Raw genomic sequence first — 14,038 nt, 5'->3', positions numbered from 1 at the left:
TTAGAACAGATTATTGATTGCCTTAGTGAAAGGGGGCTAAATTATCTAGTTACCTATCCAGCTGCCTATTCATCCATCCATCCATCCATCCATCTATCATCTATCCGTCTATAGTGGCAAACAGTACATAGCATAGTACAAAATGGCAAATGTTAACAACTGCTGAAGCTAAGTGAAGACAGAAATTTGAATAATTTTATTACAAAAAGAACTTAAAGGATGGAAATTCCCTGATGGTCCAGTGGTTAGGACTCCATGCTTTCACGGCCAAGCATATGGCCAGGGAAGGAAGATCCCATAAGTTGAGTGGTGTAGCCAAAATGAATAAAATAAAAACATCTTTGTAAAAAAAAACTTGGAGGAAAAAAATATGCAATTCTGGACGCCAAAAGCAAGGTAGAACCCTTGTAGTCCAGGCCTGGAAATCTGTACTTTTAACACAAGGCAGGTGAAACCTTTGACCAGGCATGTTCAAGTTGTTGCAGCTTGAAAAAATAAACCAATTTTGAAAAAATTTTAAGTCTATAAAAATGTTTTTATAATGGATATCAATGAATTTAAAGTAAAGTATACCTACACATTGCCTCACAAGCTGTAGGTACTCATGGAATTTACCTTCTCCCTCCTTTGAGCCACTGGTTTCTTTTTTCACCACTCTAAATTCTCTCCCCTTTCGTGTAAACTTTACAATATGGTTTTTATCAAGAATGTTATATAAGGCAGGATAATGTCCAACTGGTACAAATCAGGAATGTTGCTAACTTAATCTTCTCTTAAAATTTACTGAATTGTTTCAGATTTCTCACTCAGCAAGGCCAAAAAGTGCCATTAAGTTGAGGAAAGGCTGACTTTTGGCTTTCTATCAAATGGAAATCAGAAAACTGAGCTGTGTCTCTATAATAGGCTAGCATTACACGGTCCACAGATCTCTTAATTGTAGAGGCCCTGGCATTTTCAAGGCTGAGGTTACTTACAGGGAAATTGAAGCCAAGTGAAATGTAATTAAGAGGGAAAAGAAACACGGACATGGTAGGATGAGGTTTGGGAAGCTGGTCTGCGGCTGTGCAAGGAAGCCCTGATATCTTAAACAGCATCTTACAGCAAGGAGCATTTTCCTGAACGCTGCTTGCTGTAACAAACACTGCAGCTGTTTTATATGCTCACTCTGCAATTTCACCTTTGTAAACAGTGGCATACTAGCAAAGTTCTATAAAAGACAAGCCCTAGAGCCATACCAGGGATATTTGAAACTTCAATCACAAAACTGAAAAATGACCAGCAGCTCTTCACAGTTGAATATTTATCAGAATGGCTTCCCAGGTGGCACAGGGATAAAGAATCCACCTGCCAATGCAAGATACACCAGTTTGATCCCTGGGGTGGGAAGATCCCCTGGAAGAGGAAATGGCAACCCATTCCAGTATTCTTGACTGGAGAATCTCAGGGAGAGAGGAGCCTGGCGGGTTACTATTTATGGAGTCGCAGAGTAGGACATGACTGAGCAACTAAACAACAATTTACTAGAATCTGTTATAGTCTCTTGGCAAGAGAGACTCTGGGCACATGAGAATCTTGCAGTTTAGGCACAAGACTTCGAAACCTGCATATGAAATCTAAAACCTTGGGTTATGCCTGCCTCCAGTGCTTTCCACTGTGAGAAGAGAGAAAAGAAAGCAAGAGGTCCCTGTCTATACAATTTCTGAGTAGTCTGAAATTCCTGTCTATTCAATTTCTGAGTTGTGGCAGGAAATACAGCTAGTTCTTGCAAAGTCCTAGTCCATCTATCACAGTCCCCTTGTTGTTTAGTCGCTAAGTCATGTCTGACTCTGTGATCTCATGGACTGTAACCTGCTAGGCTCCTCTGTCCATGGGATTTCCCAGGCAAGAATACTGGAGTGGGTTGCCATTTCCTTCTCCAAGGGATCTTCCCTACCCAGGTATCGAACCTGTATCTCCTGCATAGGCAGGTGGGTTCTTTACTGCTAAGATACCTAGGAAGCCATAACAGTTCCCTGTTTGGGTTTAATATACAACCTTTAGGGGGTGATATCCTTGGCACACAAGATAGGATACCTGGAGGAGGGTAGAAGCCTGGGTAGCTGGTAAACTGTGTATGCCAGCACATTTCACACAGTATGGATAGTGGTTCGGACAGATCAATCCTAGACAGACAGATATCTCCGTAACCTTGAGTGACTTTCTGTTCCTCAGTCCTCCTGTGTGTCATGGACATGATGACAGTTGGATCCACCTTACAAACTGTTGTGAAGACTAACCAAGGTTACATTCGGATAGCACTTAACACAGTGCCTGGCAAAGAGCAAACTGTGGACAAGTATGCACTTCACTAGGTAAAATTAACTAACTGATAAAGAGACCAAGAATATATATCTGTATTAAAATGTAGTTTAAAAAATGCTGTCTGCCATTCAGTCATTTATCACGTATTACCCAGCATCCATGTGTAAGACTTTATGCTGGGTTTTAGACTGACACCAAAAATTCCCATCTCCTACCATCAGAGATTAGGGTTTTGAGATAGGCTGGAAACTGGAACCCTCATGTCCTTGAGCAATGGAATACAAACAAACTATAAGGGACTGAAAATAACTACACTCCTGAAGAGTGGGGCAGTTATGAACAATAAGATACAAAAAGACCACAAACCAAGCACCATTTCTGAAGTGCCTAGACCAAAGAAGAGTACTGTGCATGGTTCCTGCACTCAGCACCAAGGAAGGGGTGGGCACACCACCTAAGCTACACCTCCTCTTCACTCACTGATCTGCCCCCGCCTTCAACCCATTTAAGAAACCAGCCTGCCCCCTCCTTGGGGAACTAGCAAGGTCACCTGCGTCCTGTTCTCGCTTCCATGTGCTGCAGCGTAAACCCCAATAACACCTTGCCTGAATTTCTTGTCAGGTCTATTATCAACCTGTATTGATTGAACAGTCCAAGAGGTTAACTGGGCCAGTAGCCGTTCTACCGGATATGATTTCATGAGCATTGCTTGTAAGGAGTTTCAAATTGGAAAGAACTAAGAGAAAGAAAGTGGAGACATTGCTGGAGAGCTTTTTTGTATTTGTCACTAAAATAATGACAAACAAGTAAAGCACAGCTTAAGTGTCTGCAGGATTTGCTTCTAGTTTAGGTCAGTGACATTAATTATATTATTAAGATAAATGGATTTATTTAGTAATAGACTTTTAAAAGAGCAGAAAATTAAAACTATATTAAAGATATCACGTCTTTGTCACTTATTTCAGAAATACTGTGGATATTTGTTTAAATGTTAGGTACCAATGACTGTACCTTAATTTGTTCAAATTATTCCATTTTTACTGTTTATGCTTTTTTGGTATTATGATCAGTGCTATAAAATTTCTATTTACATAAATATTTGTACATTATCTCTGGCCATTCCCTAACAATAAAACAATGCAAGAAAGATTCATGTTCTATAGGTGAATTTTTTTTTACAGTTTAGGGAATATTTTGCTAATTTCTAACAAGTATTCTTCAGTTTAAACCTAAATCATATCTAAGTGACCATCTCAACATTAAATACTATCTTCCTTTAAACTTTGCCCATACACTACGGAAAATTTTCTTTTGTATTACCATCCCAATGAATAGAATTCTTAATTCCTTAAATATTAAAAATAGTAATGTGCTCCTTTGAAAGAGACACTTTAACTGATACGATGGTTTAATAGATTTTAAAGAATCACTAATACAAAAGTATTACAAAATAGTAGGTACTCAGGAACTTTTACTTATATTCAAAAGAATTGTTGATGCTTCCTTTTATAAGTGACCCTTTAAATACTTACTGCTCCTGAGCCACTGGGGAAGACCCCACATCATATTAAACTTCTATTAATTTATTCAAACAAAGCAAAATAAAGACAAGTGTAAATTTGATGGCTGCCTAGAGAAACAGCCCCATATTGGAGGTTTAAAAGCAACAGATGCATTGTATCTGATTTAGCTTGCCTGTGGATTCTGGATTGAATACTGTAATAGCTGGGTAACTACTTTTTTGAAAGAAAGAAAATTTAAACAAACGTTTAGGGGTAGCCTCCTTGAAATCATTGCTGAAAACAAATTGGTTCAAATCATACTTGACAGAGGCATCCAGAAATACGGCCTCTGATCCACCGGAAATCATATACATTTTCTTGCCTGGAGAATCCCAGGGATGGGGGAGCCTGGTGGGCTTCCGTCTATGGGGTCACACAGAGTCGGACACGACTGAAGTGACTTAGCAGCAGCAGGGTTTAACTAGATTCTTGCAGTAAACTCACTAGATGTACTATATGTTCTTTTGCTTTCTCTTTTTTTTACATTTCTTAACTTTACATTGATGGATGAAAAGGACTGGAGGCCCAAAAACTGATTATTAGTTTTGTAGCCAATGTATCAAGTCAGATCACCCATTACTGTTGATCCCTTTCTATCTTTAACTTGTATTCAAACAAATACTTTAAAAACATCTTCATAGGAAGTTTACAAATATTATTTTCATAGAAAGCTTTATAGAAGAGATACTAAAATAGTGGTGAAAACTTGTGGCACAGAGAAGTTATTAAAAAGGCTCTTCTCCAGGCTTCCCTGGGCGCTCGGTGGTAAAGAATCACCTACTGATCCAGGAGACACGAGTTCAACCCCAGGTCCAGGAAGATCCGACATGCCACAGAGCAACTAAGTACATGTGATACAACTTCTGAGCCTGTGCTCTAGAGCCCAGGAGGCAAAACTACAGAGCCCACGTGCTGCAACTACTGAAGCCAGAGAGCCCTAGAGCCCATGGGCCCGTGCTCTGCAACAGAAGTCACTACAATGAGAAGCCCATGGACCACAGTGAAAATAGTCCCACTCCCCAAAACTAAAGAAGAGCCATGAAGCAACGAAGACCCAGCACAGCCAAAAATAAACAAATAAACTTCGTCTTTTTCTTTTAAAAGGGGTGTTCACCAAGCCTTTCACTTTCCTTCTTTGTGTCTTCCCTGGTGGCTCAAGTCTGTAAAGAGTCTGCCCGTAACTTTGGCGACCTGGGTTCCATCTCTGGGTTGGGACGATCCCCTGGAGAAGAAAATGGCAACCCACGACCATATTCTTGCCTGGAGAGTTCCATGAATAGAGGAGCCTGGTAGGCTACAGTCCATGGGGTCATAAAGAGTGGGACACAGTTGAGTGACTAACACTTTCACTTTTCTCCAACACTATACAGTTAGTAAGAAGTTCAGGCAGAATCAGACTGGCAAGCCAGCTCCCCTGAGGCTGGACCATGTTACTATTTTGCCCTAGCCTTTCTTTTACCCAGTGCAGCTGCCCACACCAAAACTCTTCAATATTTATTTTTGAGGTGGGACAGAGCTGAAAGGAGAACAATACAGCTGACTCTGAACAATGAGGACTCAAGGTGCTGACCCTCAGCAGTCCAAAATCCACCTATAAGTTTACAGTTGGTCCTTTTGTCCCTGGTTCACTTTTGTCCTCGGATTCAATTAACTTCCAATCATGCAGTACTATAGTTCTTATTTAGTGAAAAAATTCTGCATGTAAGTGGATCCTTGCTGTGTTGTTTAAGGGTCAACTGTATGTACTATTTGATGAGCTTTTCGTTTCTGTAAGGCACAGCATTCTGGTGACAGACAATAAAATCATAAAGCAGAAACAACTAATTCAGATGTGCTACTTTTCTGAATATAAAATTCATTTTAATTGGGTGGGTCTGGCTTTTGAAATGTTTTTACAGTAATGGTGATACATTTATGTTAATCTATTTCTATTGGCTCAGCAAAAGTTTTGTGGATTATAGAGACTAATTCATATGTAATGTTACCATGGATAATAAAAATGTTTGCTGTAAATTTTAAACTGAGTCAATTTATGTATTTTAGTAAATGGAATGAAGTAGGTGAAGAATTCATTTTACAGAAAAATTCTGCAGCAAGATTTCTTGCGATGTAAATAGAGCTCAGGAAGAAGATGAGCTTCCCAGGTGGTGCAGGGGTAAAGAATCCACTTGCCAAGCTGGAGATGCAGGTTCCATTCCTGGGTTGGGAAGATTCCCTGGAGAAAGGAATGACTACCTGCTCCAGTATTCTGCCTGGGAAATCCCAAGGACAGATGAGCCTGGTGGGCTACAGTCCATGGTGTTGCAAGGAGTTGGACACGACTGAGCAGAGGCAGATTCTGGATCATGAAGGACTACAGGATATATGCACTTTACACATCAGTTTCTCTGGGGAAGAAAAAGGAGGTTGCATATTCTAAAATTTCCTTTCTTTAAAAGCTTTTAGATTGTTAGTTGACTCACATGGAGATAGTTCCCCTAAATTTTTATATTTTTGTCACTTCTGTATTTTCTACAGTATTATATTTTTGTGATCATCATATAAATTACAAATGTAATTCTCTTGACCACATACTATTTCTACAACCTCGTATGTAGTGATAACTATGTTAAATTATTTATATATACTAAATATGTGTTTTATATACCAAACACATGACATATAAATTGTTTACCTGTTATACACATATTTATATATGTAAATATGTACCCAGGGAAGCCTAGGTAAACAAGTCATATTTCTAAATTCTCAAGCAGATAACTGTTTTTACACTTCAATTTAAAAATATCTTGTATGTGTGCTTAAGTTGCTCAGTCATGTCTGACTCTTTGCCATGGACTGTAGCCTGCTGGACTCTATGTCCATGGGGATTCTCCAGGCAAGATTCCTGGGGTGGGTAGCCATTTCCATCTCCAGGGGATCTTCCCAACCCAGGGATCAAACCCAGGTCTCCTGCATTGCAGGTGGAGTCTTTACCAACTGAGCCAGCAGGGAAGCAAAAATATCTCAAAGGAGGCCAAATAGAAAATCGGATTTTTAAGTGAAAATTCTGAATATTTTTTAGAGAATATTTAAAGCATTTTTTCAGCAGTAGTATGCTATTGAGAGCTCATTAATTCCCCAAAGGAACTGATACAATACAATATACATAAAATAGTGTCATTGGGTTTCAGTTTTAGATAACAACTACAAATTATCTATGAGATTTTAGGAACTTTACATACACTGCTTGAGATGGATTGTAATTTTCATTACATAGGTAAGGAAACAGAAGCCCATGAGTTTAAATAATCCAACTAAGGTCACAGTTCTATAAACTGGGCAAAGGGTTGTTCAAAACCATCATCAGAGGTCAGGTTAGTATTCTAAATGGACTGAAAATTACTTTCTGCAACTCACTGATCTCTCCAGCTCTCCCCACTACTATTACTGTACCCTCCTCTATCCTCTAAAATGAAAACAGGCTCCTCTACTGAGCTCCCTTTCAACTTCCCTTTTGTAAGGTTTTTGAAATATGTATATAATTAGGAGAGAAATGATCCATGAACCCAGAGGAAAAAAAATTCTTCAGAGGTCACATGTTCCAGTTCTGGGTCAGATTCAGTAACATACACCACCGAATGCACTTAATTTAGACAGAATGATTGGGCATTCAAGGGTCCTGAAAATTAAACAGTAGCAAGAGCCTGGGAGAAGAAGAGCATAATGGGAAACGCTCTCCAACCAGAATCAGTTTCCTAATTTTTCTCTGGTATTCCTGATGTGATACTATTTCAACGCAGCCTGACACACAGTAGCAGCTGCCAGGTGGACAGAGTCCAGGGAAGTCCTGCCTTCCTGGCAAAGCAGAAGGAAAGAGGAATCCCTACAGCTCAGTGAGAGTTGCAGAATTCCCCAATATTTTCTCATTTTCTCTATTCCCTCATGTTGGGGGTGAAAATACAATTTTTAAGTAAAGGAATTAAATATCATTTCTACTGTGCATATTTAATTGTTCAAGTGCAGAACATATATTTATGTACCTATTATAAACAACTAAGAAAATGATGCCCTGAAACAGGGACATGATGAAATGTTCAGATGTTTTACTTCTTTTCCACTGAGAAAACTTCAACAACTTTATAAGTACATAAACTTCCAAGATTAAAATAACTCAAAAACAACTGAGACATTAAATTTGAAATGAAAATTAACACCTTCTGTAGACAAACCTAATGGGGATATTTTGTGTAGATTTTTAAATTGGATCAAGTTGTTAAAGATATTTTTAAATAAATAAATATTTTTAGATTATGACATTAAAACAAGTGTCTTTCTAAAAATTTTTGTTACAATACTATTCAAGGGTACTTAGCAGAAACTTTCAAAAGGATTAAGAGGATATGCAATGTTTCTACAAGGATTTTCCAAATATTAACTCATCATTTGATGTTACTACTTTCAAAATGAATGTAGATATATCTTTGTCTTAAACACTCCACTCTTATCAAGAATATTTAAGAAAGTCAAATTTGCTACGTATATTACCCAAATAATATAACAGTTTGTTCTCATGAGTGTAAAATTACAAAATATTCATCATGTCGAAATTGAAGAAAAACTATGCAAATATTTCATAGAACTTGTGACATACAGTACATAACCAGACAAGAATGTAAGTATACCTGTATAAAAGTTTGAACAAATTGATTTCCAAAGTTTCTTCATGCACAAAAGTCCTGCAGCTCAGCAATCAACTATGATGATTTTCAAGGAGGAGGTGGGTAATTATATAAAAGAAATTTGGAACTATTCCAAATATGACTTAGGATCAGCTGATGCTGCTGGTTCACTCTGAGAATCACTAATTTTAGAAGACTTTTTCACAAAGTTTATGAGTTTTGAAACCATTTTCCAAGTGGTTTTGACATATCCTTCACTGCCCCCTCTCCCACTGACACACATCCCCTCAAATTCAGATCTATATGTGTCTATCCCTCACTCAAAAACACCCCTCTTCTAAAAGAATCATTATCTTAATAAATTCAATTAAACTTTCAGTTTACTAATACCTATTTTTTTCTCTGCAAACCTCATTTGCAAACCCAAGTAAATCTCCTCTAAAGGTAAGGAGAAATCCAAAATATTGTTGTAGGATTTTAAGTGATAGATTTTCATTCTCACAAAAGTAGTGCAGAATCAAACAGTAGTAACTGTAAACTACATAAATATCCAGCACAATAGTTAAGAAGATACATTACAGTGAAACATTATAAAGTCACATTTCTTTAAAAAATATGGTCAGAAATAATTTGCAAAATAATTAAAATGCTTATAATAATCTGCATAATTATAACATGGATTGTTTTGTCTTAAAAAGTATTTAAGATCTAGAGACATGTTAAAATACAAATCATATTTCCTTTAAAATTTTTTTCTATAAGAAATATATAACAGAATTTATAATCTGAAATGAAAACAAATAAAGAGAAACAGAACTGACAATCTACTCTCTTAAAGTGATTTTAACTAAAAAGAACTCAGGTTCACCAAAGATGAAAAGTTTACACACACTCTCAAGCACAATACTCTATAGATTTGAAACCAGAGTCTTGGCTCTTGTAGTGTACTGAGATGATTAGTTTTATGTGTTTCTTGATTACAAGGGGACTGGATAGTTGAGTGGGTTCAGTAGGAATAAAGTCTGGTGATTGTGAAGAATTCAGACATTCCTATTCCACATTTGGACAACTTAATAGGTTGCTGTTACATGCACTGGAATGAAGAAACTATCTTACTCAAAAAGCAATTACAGAGGCCTGCACTAACAAGATAAACTTAGGTCTGTTATTTTGGAATAAAATACACAATTTAAATGTCCCAGAGATACATGGAATCTAGAACATGGAATAAATATTTAACTATATATTTGCATGAAATCAGTCATACAATAGTAAACAGCTATTTTCATTATGAATAAATGAAAATGTTGGAAAAATCTAATCAATGTATATTAAGCTTTTATATTTTATACATTTTTCTTATTTTAGTTTCATCATGGTTCCTTCCAAACAAGTCTATGACAGGATATTTCCTTCATTTTAGGAAGAAGTTGGTTATGTGGCTTTATTTTAAAACAAAAGAATTTGATTAAATGGGAGCAAACTGATAGTCACAGTTGATACATAACTTTTACCAAACATATTAGTTTCACTTTTTAAAAGAGAATACCAAGCTTCTTTATTTTAATTTTCAGAGGAGGCATGTTTCTGTTACTTGGAGTATAAGAAATAGCAGAAGAGTTAACATAATGATGATGTTTTAGGAAACATGACCGTGCCAATCATGATATCTGAAAGATTACCAGAAAGTATATTATTGTGTCATGGTTAGTCTTCTAGTGTCAAAAACAGTAACAAGACAGGATGTCATAGGACCTACGATAAAATCATACTAAGAAATCTTACATGTACAAAAATAGCCATTTTAAAATATTATCAGCAAAAGTACATATACTTATATCACAAAAAGGATCCCTCCTACCTATACCCCATTTCTCATTTCATTCTGTGTCTTCCAAGAGGTTTTTTAAGCAAACAGAAATATGTCTGTGTGTGTGCTTTAGTTGCTCAATTGTGTCCGACTCTTTGTGACTCCATGGACTATAGCCTACCAGGCTCCTCTGTCCATGGAATTCTTCAGGCAAGAATATTGGAGTAGGTTGCCATTCCTTGTCCAGGGATGGATCTTCCTGACCCAGGGATCAAACCTGAGTCTCCTGCATTGCAGGCAGACTTTCTACCATCTGATACCTTCTAATACAAATGGCAGTTTCCTATATACTGTTTTTTATTTTGGTTTTTCATTTATTAAAATATTTTGATGTTGATTACACTTCAGTTCATATAACCTTATTTTTTTTAAATGACTACACCACAGTTCAATAGGCTATTTGATGAAAATTTATAAACTGTTCCCAATTGTATGCCATTACAAACAATGCTAAAATAAATTTATATATACTTCTCTGTGTATTTGTGTATTAAATCCTTGGAAGCAGAATTGCCTGTCTAAAGTTTTGAGTGTTTTTGATATTACTGTCAAACTCTTCTCCATGAATCTGAATCAGCTCACAAACCAGACAAACTTGTGTTACATTCCTAACACTATGTTTTATCAAAAGTTTTGTCACTACAAACTGAAAGGTGAAATATTTCACGTTTATTTTCCATATCTTGACCAGTTTTTATTATATGCTTAAAAGTCACTTTCAGTTACATTTCTGTGAACTGCCTGTTTGTCATGTGCCCATTTTACTGTTTGCTAGTTTTTTCATGTTATTTATCTGAATAATATTAAAACTTTAAGAATATTTTCTCAAATTTATTATTAATTTTTATTACATTTTGCCATACATTCTTTTTGACTAAAAAGTCAAAAAGAATTAGACTACTACAAAAATGTAGTCTAATTTTAAATACTTTCCTTTTTAAAGGACAGTGTCTCTTCCTAAAGAACAAGTACTATAAAAGTGATTTTAAGACAATGCTACTTCAATATAAAAGGGTATGAAAATTACTATGTTTTCTGTTTATAAAAATGTTAACAGGCTGTGAAATCTCTCAGGCAAAACTTTACAACTTTTCAATTGTGTGCCTATAGGAAACCATAGCAATCAATACTAAGGGACCAGATAAAGGAAGGGATTTTCAAAGAAAGAACCTGAAAGAGAACATTCAAAGAGCAAGCAAATGGAACAAACAAAATGAAAATCTTTGTGATAGAAAATATATTTCTTCTACACTGAATAACAACTAACACATCCATAAAGGAATTATATACATAAACTATCATTTATACCCTCAAGATCCTTACTATTATTTTATTTTTTCTATTATAATAACATTACTTTTCATTTATAAACATGCATATGTTACAGAACTATGTAACAGAACATGAATATACATAGTAATATACTCATCCTCAGAGCTATGGCAGGTTCAATTCCAGACCATGGTAAAGCACACGTATATATAACGAACATTCAGACATACACAAACATTTATACATACTGTGTTTCAACTTGTTTCTTTGTTTCTGTTTGTTTACATTTAAATTTATAATATACTTTGGACATATTTTCACTTTAGAACACTTAGAACTAACATGTTTTAAACTATTATTATCCACTGTAGATGTAGGACAAATTATATAACCAAATTCCAATCAATGGTTACAAAACTATGCCCAAATTTTGTATTAAAAGCAATCCTACTGGGACTACCATTGACACATATATTTATTTGCACACTTAGGAGCATGATGAATTTCAGTAAGTGAGTGAATATTTGAAAATTTTATCAGCATAAAAAAGTTTTATCAATACATTTCCACTAAGAGTATATTTCTCTCATCACATTATCGGAGAAGTATCACACTTTCAAAATCTGCGACACAGGCAAACACTATCTTACTTTGCATTTTCCTGGTAGTTAACCTGGCCAGGGTCTTTCTACCACTTGTCATTTTTGTTTCTCTTACTTTGAATTGACACTCTTTATTCTCAGATGGTAAAGAATCTGCCTGCAATGTGGGAAACCTGTGTCCCTTCCGTGGGTCCGGAAGATCTTCTGGAGAAGGGCATGGCAACCTACTCCAGTATTCTTGCCTGGAGAATTCCACGGACAGAGGAGCCTGGTAGGCTACAGTCCATGTGGTCGCAAAGAGTCGGACACCACTGAGCAAGTAACACTTTCCATTCTCAAACTGGATTGTATAATCCTCAGTCCTTAATGAGAGTTCTAGAAAATTAGCTTTTTCTATTAACAATTGCCATTTGTATTTTTTTTTCTTGCAAATGTTAAGAATCATGTCCCTACATGGGCTTTAGGTTTTTCTATCAGTCTCAAAAATGCTTTCCCATATGCCACACTCACAAATACTCATTCAGCTTTTCTAGGTTTCATATATTTAAGACTTAAATTGTTTAAATCATCTACATTTCATTGGTATGTTATAAGTGAGGGAAATTTCAAGCTTTATTATTAGGTTACCCAAATAAATACCTAATTGTCCTACATGATCAATTAAACGTTATTTTTTCTCCATTCCCTGACTTTAAAAGTATGCTTATCAAACGTAAGCTTTCCTTTTACTCTTAAATGTCTCTTCAGTTTCCTTGTTTGGTAGATCTATTCCCTATTCTATGGCCTTTAAATCATTATAGCTTTATAATACCTTTTATTTGATAGTAAAAATCCCCATATACATATGCACACTTTCCTTTGAATTGAAATCTTCCTGGAATGTAGTTGTTTTTCCACTTGGGTTGAACAGCTGCTTTGAAATCAATCCCAGCCACCCACCCCCGCCCCTGACCCACCCCGGCCAAAAAAAACTGGTTACAATGCTGTTTAATTTATATGTTCTTTCAGAGAAATTATATCTTTAGAACAATGTGTTTTACTATATTTTCACCTATACACTCTCACATACAGCATATTTTCATCCATGTCTCTAGAGCTTTATGTCTCTTTAAAAATACATTTTCCAAGTTATTTCATGCCAAACAAAATGGCTTGTCTTAATCTATATTCTAGTTTAGATATATAATATCTACTGATAATTTAAAATTGCAGCTAGATGCAATTAGACACTTCATTAAATTCTTTTTTTTTATGAGATTTTAGGTTGTTTTCAAGGTGCACAATTGCATTATGTGTAAAAAGGGCTAATTTTGTGTCTTCTTTTCTAATCAGAATGTTAATGTGTCCTCCTGCCTACTTCACTGGCCTACACAACAACGTTACAGGATATGACGATGACCATTCTTTGCTTTTCCAAATTTCCTGGAAATGATGCTAGTGTTCCAAGTTTTCCAGTCACATGTTTATTGAGATAGATGGAGGTTATCCTTCTACTCCTAATGTAGTCACACCCAGTAAAAAATACTAAAGCTTTACCCTTTTAAGAAGGTGGGAAAACCTTACTGCATAGTATCTTTATCTTTGTACTAGTTTGAGTGGATACCTACTAAACATGCAACAAAAAAGTAAAAACTAAGTTGCAGATCCTAAGAGAAGACCAGAAAAACAAATGAAACTCTAAGTCTTGAAATATAAACGTTTTATTCTACAGAAACAAAGCAACTGCTCCCTGAAACCTTGAAAGCCCCCTCCCCCCCAGTTTGAAGTGAA

General features: G+C 35.9%; 1 protein-coding gene across 2 annotated transcripts in view; it reads right to left on the bottom strand.

Annotated features, from left to right (window-relative positions):
• Positions 1-14,038, bottom strand: part of PLSCR4 (phospholipid scramblase 4) — a 40,101-nt gene that overhangs the window by 24,871 nt on the left and 1,192 nt on the right. The window lies entirely within an intron of this gene.

This window comes from Moschus berezovskii, chromosome 1 (genome assembly GCF_049115385.1).
Source record: "Moschus berezovskii isolate FMDL1 chromosome 1, NW_MosBer_1.0, whole genome shotgun sequence".
NCBI classification, from domain to species: domain Eukaryota; kingdom Metazoa; phylum Chordata; class Mammalia; order Artiodactyla; family Moschidae; genus Moschus; species Moschus berezovskii.
The sequence above is the reverse complement of the archived record's forward strand: the minus strand, read 5'-3'. Positions and strand labels throughout refer to the sequence as shown.